Source organism: Mus caroli, chromosome 7 (genome assembly GCF_900094665.2).
Source record: "Mus caroli chromosome 7, CAROLI_EIJ_v1.1, whole genome shotgun sequence".
Classification (NCBI taxonomy): domain Eukaryota; kingdom Metazoa; phylum Chordata; class Mammalia; order Rodentia; family Muridae; genus Mus; species Mus caroli.
In genome coordinates, this window is record NC_034576.1 from 109,305,609 (window position 1) to 109,316,984 (window position 11,376).

General features: G+C 39.4%; 1 pseudogene; it reads left to right on the forward strand.

Annotated features, from left to right (window-relative positions):
* The first annotated feature begins 6,467 nt into the window (after window positions 1–6,467).
* On the forward strand, window positions 6,468–7,423 carry LOC110298989 (annotated as a pseudogene).
* Window positions 7,424–11,376: the final 3,953 nt, after the last annotated feature.

Sequence of the window (11,376 nt, forward strand, 5' to 3'; positions counted from 1 at the left end):
TGGAAAATTGTTTTCCAGCCTTTCACTCTGAGGTAGTGTCTGTCTTTTTCCCTGAGTTGGGTTTCCTGTAAGCAGCAAAAAGTTGGGTCCTGTTTATGTAACCAGTCTGTTAATCTATGTCTTTTTATTGTGGAATTGAGTTCATTGATATTAAGAGATATTAAAGAGAAGTAAGTGTTGCTTCCTGTTATTTTTGTTGTTAAAGTTGGGATTCTGTTCTTGCAGCTGTCTTCTTTTAGGTTTGTTGAAGGATTATTTTCTTGCTTTTCCTAAGGCGTAATTCCGTTCCTTGTGTTGGTGTTTTCCTGTTATTATGCTTTGAACGGCTGGATTCGTGGAAAGATATTGTGTGAATTTGGTTTTGTCATGGAATACTTTGGTTTCTCCATCTATGGTAATTGAGAGTTTAGCTGGGTATAGTAGCCTGTCCTGGAATTTGTGTTCTTTTAGTGTCTGTATAACATCTGTCCAGGATCTTCTGACTTCCATATTCCCTGGCGAGAAATCTGGTATAATTCTAATAGGTTTGCTTTAATATGTTACTTGACCTTTATTCCTTACTGCTTTTACTATTCTATCCTTATTTTGTGCATTTGTTGTTCTGATTATTTTGTGTCGGGAGGAATTTCTTTTCTGGTCTAGTCTGTTGGGAGTTCTGTAGGCCATGGTCATCTCTTGTCTGTTCCTGAACAGAACAGCAATGGTTTGTGCTGTAAGATCAAAAATGGACAAATGGGACCTCATAAAATTGAAAGCTTCTGTAAGGCAAAATACACTGTCAATATACAAAAAGGCCACCAACAGATTGGGAAAGGATTTTCACCAATCCTAAATCAGATAGGGGACTAATATCCACTATATATAAAGAACTCAAGAAGATGGACTCCAGAAAATCAAATAACCCCATTAAAAACTGGGGTACAGAGCTAAACAAAGAATTCTCAACTGAGGAATACTGAATGGCTGAAAAGCACCTGAAAAAATGTTCAACATTCTTAATCATCAGGGAAATGCAAATCAAAACAACCCTGAGATTCCACCTCATACCAGTCAGAATGGCCAAAATCAAAAATTTAGGTGACAGCAGATGCTGGTGAAGATGTGGAGAAAGAGGAACACTCCTCCATTGCTGGTGGGATTGCAAGCTGATACAACCACTCTGGAAATTAGTCTGGCAGTTCCTCAGAAAATTGGACATAGTACTACCAGAAGATCCAGCAATACCTCTTCTTGGCATATAGCCAGAAGATGTACCAACTGGTAAGAAGGACACATGCCCCACTATGTTCATAGCAGCCTTATTTATAATAGCCAGAAACTGGAAAGTACCCAGATGTCCCTCAACAGAGGAATGGATACTGAAAATGTGATACATTTACACAATGGAGTACTACTCAGCTATTAAAAACAATGAATTTATGAAATTCTTAGGAAAGTGGATGTATCTGAAGGATATCATCCTAAGTGAGTTAGCCCAATCACAAAGAACACACATGATATGAACTCAGTGATAAATGACTATTAGCCCAGAAACTTAGAGTACCCAAGATACAAATTGCAAAACATGAAACTCAGGAAGAAGAAGACCAAAATGTGTATACTTCATTCCTTCTTAGAATGGGGAACAAAATACCCTTGGAAGGGGTTACAGAGACAAATTTCGGAGCTGAGATGGAAGAAAGAACCATCCAGAGACTGCCCCACCTGGGGATTCATCCCATAAACAACCACCAAACCCAGACACTATTACATAGCCAACAAGATTTTGCTGACAGGACCCTGAAATAGCTATCTCTTGTGAGGCTATGCCAGTCCCTGGCAAATGCAGTAGTGGATGCTCACAGTCATCTATTGGATGGAATGCAGAGCCCCTAAAGAAGGAGCTTGAGAAAGTAACCAAGGAACTAAAGGGGTCAGCAACCTTATACGAAAAACAACAATATGAACTAACCAGTGCCCCACAAAAATGTGTCTCTATTTGCATATGTAGCAGAGGATGGCCTAGTCAGCCATCAATGGGAGGAGAGGCCCTTGGTCTTTTGAAGATCATATGCCCCAATACAGGGGAATGCCAGGGCCAGGAAGTGCAAGTGGGTAGGTTGGGGAGCATGGCGGGGGGATGGTATTTGGGGACTTTCGGGATAACATTTGAAATGTAAATAAAGAAAATATCTAATTTTTAAAAAAGGAAAAATAAAAGAAAAAAGTTTTCACCACCATACCAAAAAAATAAAAAATAAAAATAAAGACCCAAGTGAGGATGCTTCAATCCCACTATGAAGAGGGAACAAAATTATCATGAGAGGCAGAGAGAGGGAGGGTCCTAGGTGGGAGAGGGGAGTGGGATGGAAGAGGGGGCTGGATCAGGTATGGGGGGAGAGAGGAGAGAATTAATGGAGATAAGCAGATGCCAGGGGTGGAGTAAAACCTCTAGAAAGTTACAAAGACCTCGAATGTGAGAGGCTCACAGGACTCGATGAGGATGACCTTAGCCAAAACGCCCAGCTGTGGGAATATGGAATCTGAAGAGACTGTCTCCAGTAGATAGACAGGGCCCCCCAGTGGAGGGATTGGGTCACCAACCTACCTTCAAATTTTTTGACCCATAATTGTTCCTGTCTAAAAGAAATGCAGGTACAAAAATGGAGCCGAGATTGAAGGAAAGGCTATCTTATGACTGGCACAACTTGGAATCCATCCCCCATGGGTGGTCACCAAACCTAAACCCTCACATTATAACTGATGCCATGTTGTATTTGCAGACAAGAGCCTCATGACTGTCCTCTGAGAGGATATACCAGCAGCTGACTGAAACAGATGCAGATACTTACAACCAACCATTGGACTGAGGTTAGGATCCCAAAGGAAGGATTACAACACCATAGGAATACTAACATATTAACTAACCCGGACCCCTGGGAGCTCCCAGAGACTAAGATACCAACCAAAGGGCATACATGGCCTCTCCCATGGCCCAAGGCACATATGTAGCAGAAGACTGCCTGGCCTCAGTGGGAGAGGATGCACCTAGTTCTTTAGAGAACTGATACCCTAAGGAATGGGGATGTGTGGGAGGGGTTGTTGAAATGCACAAGGGGTATGAGGGTAGGTGAGGGGTGAATGGGGAGGATGGGGTGGGTGGGGTGGATGGGGAAGTATCCTCTCAAAGGCAAAGGGAAGGGGGGAAGAATTCTTAGAGGGGGACCAGAAAGGGGGCAACTTTTGGAATATAAATAAATAAAACAATTTAATAAGTAAATAAATAAAAAGAATCAGACTTTAGAAAATGAAAACTGAAGCTCAGAGAGTTTGACAAAACTAGTGAGCATCACAAGCAGAGAGACCAGAGCTGGGGTTAAATTTAAGTCACTCCACTTCAGACTCTCAGTATGTTCCTATGCATGGTGATGATGCTTCCCTTTACTAGCGATTGGTCTTTCTTGAGGTTTATCCTGCTGGTATTGGAACTTCATCATGGCCTTGAAAGACAATAGATTCAAGAAAGGGCAGGTCCTATGGGGAATAAAAGAAAATCTACTAACACCTGGAAAATAAAGGTTCTCTATATTCATCTGACTCCAAGGACAAGAGAGACACAGCTGAAGACAACTAACGGTTTTCTGTCATCTGCTTCAGCTTTCTCTGCTCCTGTCAAGTTCAGTGCAGATGCATCTCTTAGCAGTTTCTTCAGTCTGCTCCAGTAAGGCCAGTGTGTTTCACTTAACATTACTAAGTGTAAAGAGGAGTATTGGTAAATAGTTAGGAAGGAAGACAAATGGAATGTCTATTACTGTTTCCTCACTGATTCTATGATTCTGACCGACAAATATGCAGAGAGTTTAAAGGACTTCCCACTCTTCTTAAATAAAACCTCTCTCAATAATTGTAAAATATTGCCATTTATCATGTCTTCATTATTACCATTGCCTTGTTATTAACTTTCAGTTAACATTAAAAGTAATGGGTTCTATTACACCGTGCCTCTTTTGAAATGCATTTGAAGCTCACTGACATTCTGAATCTGGCAGATTTTTTTAATTTGCTATAAAATTCTGATGTATATGAATAAATATGATAGTTTGTGGAAGACATAACCAATTATAACAAACTGGTATAATGGAGGTATTTCCAAACATCCAATTGCTCCCTCATCATAAAGGATTCCTTTACAAAGCTACTTCTTTCTATTTGTTAGAATATGACTTTTACTTTAAAGATACAACTCAATATTTCTTATATTACTTCCAGAAGTTTAGTTTTGCATTCAGTTCCAGAAAATAGTGTAGAGAAGTATGGTAATAACCTTGAAATCTGGAATACAATATCACAACCAGGATAGTAACCTTCCCTTAAAAACGGCTGAAAGTAAGTAGCTTTCTTCCTTTCTTTCTTCCTTCCTTCCTTCCTTCCTTCCTTCCTTCCTTCCTTCCTTTCTTTCTTTCTTTCTTTCTTTCTTTCTTTCTTTCTTTCTTTCTTTCTTNTCCTTCCTTCCTTCCTTCCTTCCTTCCTTCCTTCCTTCCTTTCTTTCTTTCTTTCTTTCTTTCTTTCTTTCTTTCTTTCTTTCTTTCTTCCTTTTTCCTTAACTTTATTTATTTTATGTATTTTACATCATTTATTTTTCTAATCAGGCCACTTAATTTTTTTTCCTTAGTCCACTCAAAATTTAAGAAAAGTGGAGTACAGATCAGTTTAATATAGAAGAGTCACTGGGTGACCTTTTTTAATCCATAACTTGTATGCCAGAGCTGTTTGCCTTTAGTGATTGTAAGAAAGTTTCTGCTTGAAAGCAACCGCTGTATTATTGATCCTTTTACTATTTTGTAAGACTTTATTAGAAAACTCAGAACATTACATGCTTCAGGAAAACTTTTGATCAGTTAAATTTTTGATCAGTTTGACCATAGTCATTCTGCAATTAAAAAAAAATCCCCAGTTCCTGCATAGAACTTTGGAATTTTAAAGGTAGCCTTGATATTCACATTATTCATCAATAATATTGAGTTTCCTTCATTCAGTTTTTCTCCTAATTAATTGGTTCATATTGGACACTCCTGGGAAAGCTGAGCCTACAACTTGGTCTCCTTGTTTCTGGGCACACAGCTCTTATCCTTCTCCTTCACTCATACTATACCACCTGGCTTCACACTTGTCAGAGTGATCTTTCTACAAGACATATAAGAACATGTCATTCCACTGACCCAGTGATCACGGGGTTTCCTCATCTACCAAGTAAAATCTGAATTAATTAGCATGGGATAAAAATCTAAGAATGTTTTATTTTTTGAGACAAGCCTTACTCTCTGAGACAGGCTATCCGGGAACTCATGTCATCACTTACCTGCCTCATGCTGAACTTGCAGGTATGACAAATTACATTGTGTGTGTGTTTTCTTTTATGGTGATTCCCTAAACATGTAGTTCAGTAAATCTAATTTTCCAACTTTATCTCATCATGTTTTGTTTAGAAATTAATAGTCTAGATTGTAACAATGATGCTAAGATTCTGTTGGTAATCAACAAAATTAGAACCAAATGATACACATAGGATCCAGTTTAGCGTAAGGAACCTCCTAAACTGGTTGATTTTATATGTTCCCTTCATTATCTTTTCCACTATCTTTATTGCAATTTCTTCAGAAATTTCATTAATTCTCTGAAGCAATGAGGAACAAGTCCTCAGATAAAGTAGAAAAAAATCTATAAAATATAATTTAGTAGAATCAGAATGGATTTGCCATTCAGCAGGTATGTTTAAAAATCTGCTACATGACAGGAGTGGTGGTGCACACCTTTATTCCCAGCACTAAGGAGGTGGAGGCAGAGGCAGGAGAATCATGGGCTCAAGGAAAAACAGGGCTATAGAGTGAGGCCATATTTAAAAAAAAAAAAAAAAAGTCCTTTCCTTGCATTTCCACCATTACTCTGAAGTCAGTGAGTTCACATAGAAAATAGAAATTTCAGGGAGAGGAGACACAGATATTATTTTGATAGACACTAGTCCCTCACTCACTTCTCAAACTCAAGATTCATGAATGAAAACTAGAAAAATCATTAGTTGGCCAATCTGCTATGACAATTCTATTTCTATTGCTGTGTTGTGTTCTTTGTGAAATTATAAATACTAAATATATTTCCTAAAATTTGGGTTCATGTAGAACAATCAGTTTCTCAAAAATTTGGGAGCATGCCGAACACCAATAATATATCTGTCAGTGCCACTTCTAAAGATTCAAGGATCTGCATATGTTTGGGCTTCATAGATGCTAATGTACAAACTAGGAAAAATGAAATTCACAAGCCCATTCAGGCATGTCCCAGTTTAAATACTAGGACTTCCTCTTCTTCTAAAAGATCCTGATATTGACGCTTTCCTGAAATGAATCAGTAATCTGAAGAGACAAAATAAAACCTAGAATATGATTTGTGTGCTGAAGAATCTGTCTCCAACTATACACTAGAGATTTATACCCATGCCCATGGCTACAGGAAACCAGACAAGAATAACTGAATTTATCCTCATGAGCTTCTCTTCCCTGCCTTCTGAAATACAGACCTTGCTCTTCCTGGCATTTCTTGCCATCTACCTGGTTACTCTGCTGGGAAACAGCCTCATCATTCTGGTGAACTCGGCTGACCCCATGCTGCAAAGCCCAATGTATTTCTTTCTCAGGAACTTATCCTTCTTAGAGATTGGATTCAACCTGGTCATTGTACCAAAAATGTTGGTTATCCTGATTGCAAAGGACATAAGCATCTCTTTCCTGGGCTGTGCCACTCAGATATATTTCTTCTTATTCTTAGGAGTGGCCAAGTGCTTTCTCCTCATCACTTTGGCATATGACCGCTATGTGGCCCTCTGCAGTCCATTGCATTACCCAGTTATCATTAATTAAAAGACATGTGCCAGACTGGCTGCTGCCTCCTGGTTTCCAGGATTCCCTGTAGCCGCCTTGTCTACCACATGACTCTTCAGTTTTCCATTCTGTGCCAACAACAAGGTGAACCACTTCTTGACTGCCCACCTGTGCTGAGGCTGGTCTGTGCAGACACAGCATGGCTTGAGGTCTATGCCATTGTTGGGACCATTCTGATTGTCATGTTATCCTGTCTGCTGATCATATGTTCATACACTCTCATTGCGGCTTCTATCCTCAAGATTCCATCAGATAAAGAGAAACACAAAGCCTTCTCCACCTGTTCCTCACATCTCCTCGTTGTCTCTCTTTTCTATGTGTCTTCAAGCCTCACTTATTTTAGGCCTACATCAAAGAATTCTCCTGAAAGCAAGAAAATGTTATCACTGTCCTACACTATTTTGACTTCCATGTTGAACCCCATCATCTATAGCCTGAGAAATGAAGCCAAGAGTGCCCTCAGCAGGACCTTGCACAAGGCTCTGGCCCTCAGAAAATTTATGTTGTAGACATTAAAAGGTAAGGTTAATATTTGTTGAATGGAGAGCATATATTTGTGATTCATATCTACCTCTTGATCTCTATTGTGATGAATTCTAGTTGCAAATATGGCTTTTGGAAATCTCAATGGAAAAACAAGAACCAATGTAGTTTAGACATTTTATTGACATCTATACAAAATTCCCTTTACCTGCCAAACATACAGTCACAAAAGTGTATCTTTATTTTCTTATTTAGTTTCTGTTCGTAGTTATTAACTTAATTCTGAAATCACCTAGATTTTGAGGGGAATATGAAACAAAAGGAACCCAGAGGAAAAAGGGCAAGATAAACTTTGAGTATTGTAGACAGACGAGGTTTTAAATTCTCTTGAGTTGAAAAGTGATAGCCTAGTGGTTAAGATGCCCACAAGTGAGAAGTATTAGGTCCATCCATGGTAACCTTCTTCTTAGGCTTGTCATTCTTATACTCCAAGTGCACTATAATTCCATAATGTCCATGCTTTTCACCTTTCCAATGAACACATATTTACCATCCAACTGTCTTGGCAAGACAGATGAAACTTGGAACTATATGTGTTTGGTTCAGCATTCTCTATGGACAAATTACCAGTGCTTATATGCTCCAGGATGAAATTCTTATCTTCAGATTTCTCCCTGTGAATTGACTTGCTGAGGGTGGCATTGCAGCATGTGAAGTCACTCCCTCACTCCCTCAACACATGAATTTGGAACAATTCTGTAAACAGAAGAAACTTTTCTTAAGATATTTTCTTTATTTACATTTCAAATGTTATACTCTTTCCTGATTTTCCCTCTGAAAACCCCCTATCCCCTCCCCCCTCCTCCTGCTCTCCAACCCACCCACTCTTGCTTCCTGGCCCTGTCATTGCCCTACACTGGGGCATAGAGCCTTCACAGGACCAAGGGCCTCTCCTCACATTGATAACTGACAAGGTCATCCTTTGCTACATATGTGACTGGATTCATGGGTCCCTCCATGTGTACTCTTTGGTTGGTGGTTTAGTCCCTGGGAACTCTGGGGGTACTGGTTGGTTCATATTGTTGTTCTTCCTATGGGACTGCAAACCCTTTCACCTCCTCCATTGGGGACCTATGCTCAGACCAATGGTTGACTGGGAGCATTTACTTCTGTATTTGTCAGGCACTGGCAGACCCTCTCATGAGATACCTATATCAGGCTCCTGTCAGCAAGCACTTGTTGGCATCCACAATAGTGTCTGGGTTTGGTGACTGTATATGGGATGGATCCCCAGGTAGGGCAGTCTCTAGATGGCCTTTCCTTCAGTCTCTGCTCCACACTTTGTCTCTGTATCTCCTCCCATGTTGTTCCCCATTCTAAGAAAGATGAAGTATCCACACTTTGGTCTTCCATCTTCTTGAGCTTCATGTGGTCTGTGAATTGTATCTTGGGTATTTCAAGCTTCTGGGCTAATATTTACTTATCAGTGAATGCATACCATGTGTGTTCTTTGGTGATTGGTTTTACTCCACTAAGGATATTACTTCCATCAATTTGCCTACGAATTTCATAAATTTGTTATTTTTAATGGCTGAGTAGTACTCCATTGTGTAAATTTACCACATTTTCTGTATCCATTCATCTATTGAGGGATATCTGAGTTCTTCCCAGCTACTGACTATTATAAATAAAGCAGCTATGAACATAGTGGAGCATGTTTCCTTATTACATGTTGGAGCATCTTCTGGGTATATGCTCAGGAGTGGCATTGCTGGGTCCTCAGGTAGTACTATGTCAAATTTTCTGAGGAATTGCCAAGCTGATTTCCAGAGCGGTCAGTGAAAGAAATCTACAGATTCAATGTAATCCCCATCAAAATTCCAACTCTATTCTTCATAAATTTAGAAAGGACAGGTTACAAATTCATTTGGAATGACAAAAAAACCAGCATATCAAAAACTATTCTCAACAATAAAAGAACTTCTGGGGGAATCATCATCCTTGACATCAAACTGTACTACAGAGCAATAGTGATTAAAAACTGCATGGTACTGGTACAGTGACAGGCAGGTCACTCAATGGAATAGAATTGAAGACCTAGAAATGAACCCACACACCTATGATCACTTGATCTTTGACAAAGGAACTAAAACCATCCACTGGAAAAAAGACAGCATTTTCAACAAATGTTACTGGTTCAACTGGTGGTTCGCGTGTAAAAGAATGCAAATTGATTCATTCTTGTATTCTCATAGAAAGTTCAAGTCCAAGTGGATCAAGGACCACCACATAAAACCAGATACCCTAAAACTAATAGAAGACAAATTGGGGAAGAGCCTCGAGCACAGGGGCACAGGGGAAAATTTCCTGAACAGAATACCAATGACTTATGTTCTAAGATCAACAATCGACAAATGGTACCTCATAAAATTGCAAAGCTTCTGTAAGGCAAAGGACACTGTCAATAGGACAAAATGGCAATCAACAGATTGGAAAATGATCTTTACCAATCCTCAGTCTGATAGAGGTCTAATATCCAATATATACAAAGAACTCAAGATGCTAGACTCCAGAGAATCAAATAACCCTATTTAAAAAATGGGGTACAGAGCTAAACAAAGAATTCTCAACTAAGGAATACTGAATGGATGAGAAGCACCTAAAGAAATGTTCAACATCCTTAATCATCAGGGAAATGCAAATCAAAACAACCCTGAGATTCCACCTCACACCAGTCCAAAAAAAAATCTCAGGTGACAGCAAATGCTGGCAAGGATGTGGAGAAAGAATACTCCTCCACTGAAGAAGAAGCTTTATAACCAAGTCCTTCCTCTACAGTGCTCAGTGTTTGATAGTTTTCTTGTGGAGCTTTGTTTGCTGCAAACATCTCAAAGGAGATGCAGTCCAGAAGTTCATCATCAAACACAATATCAAAGAACACTGGGGTTGATCAAAGCTAATAGCAACTGGGTACAGAGGACAGCAGCATCTTCAAAGCTTTTATTCCTTTACTTACTGATTCTGTTGGCATTTTAACAGTTTGGTAACAAGATTTTCTAGGTTATTTTATTCCTGTGCAACACACACACTGGTATGTATAAAATTGCTAATAATGTTAACATAGGACCATATGCAGAAAAAGAGGGAAAACTCATTTTGAATCATAGTCATTTCCTCTTTCTCTATGTAACTTGGACTCTTAATTTATCAGAAAATTTGAATGCCCTGATCCCTCCCTCACATCATTCTCCCCCTTTCCAAGGTTCACTATTCATGACTGTGAGGCCATGTTTGTTCTTCTAGGCTAACTATGATGTAGCACACAATACTAGGTCCATAACCTTCATAAACATGTCTGTATAACCTCAATGGCCAGTTCCTTCCCACTGAGTTCTTCCCAGGAAGAATGTCTTGAGATTCTGTGAGCACCCTGGCTCACAAGTAGGTCCTTATGCCTTGTTGAAGTGGTATCATACGTATCAGTCATGGTGCTACTTTCATCAGAGCATTAGTTACAGACTAGCTGGTACCAAGAGATCTTGAGATCTTCTTTAACTCTAGGATTCCTTTCATGACCTCATAATACTTAATTTTACAGTTAAGTCATTACTTTATTTCATTTACTGTTACAAATCTTGCTATCAATATTAGCCTTTTGCATATTCTTTTAAAATTTCTCTTGATAGGCCTGACAGTTGTAACTCTAGATAAGTAACATCTTGGGCAAAAGATAAATGTATGTATATGAATTTTTAAGTGAAATAAATCTAGAAGGATGAGGAAGAATTAGGGAAAACTCTTAGTTGTTCTGCTCCTGTGAAGACACCATATCCCTACCCATCCTAGAGGACCTGATGCACTCAGAGAAGCTGTAAGAAACCTATCCCCCGAGGGACACAAGCCTCTTCCGGTCAGAAAAGCACCAGGGTAGCTAGGGCGCAGGGTCGGCTGACACTCGCCAGCTACCCACAACACCCGC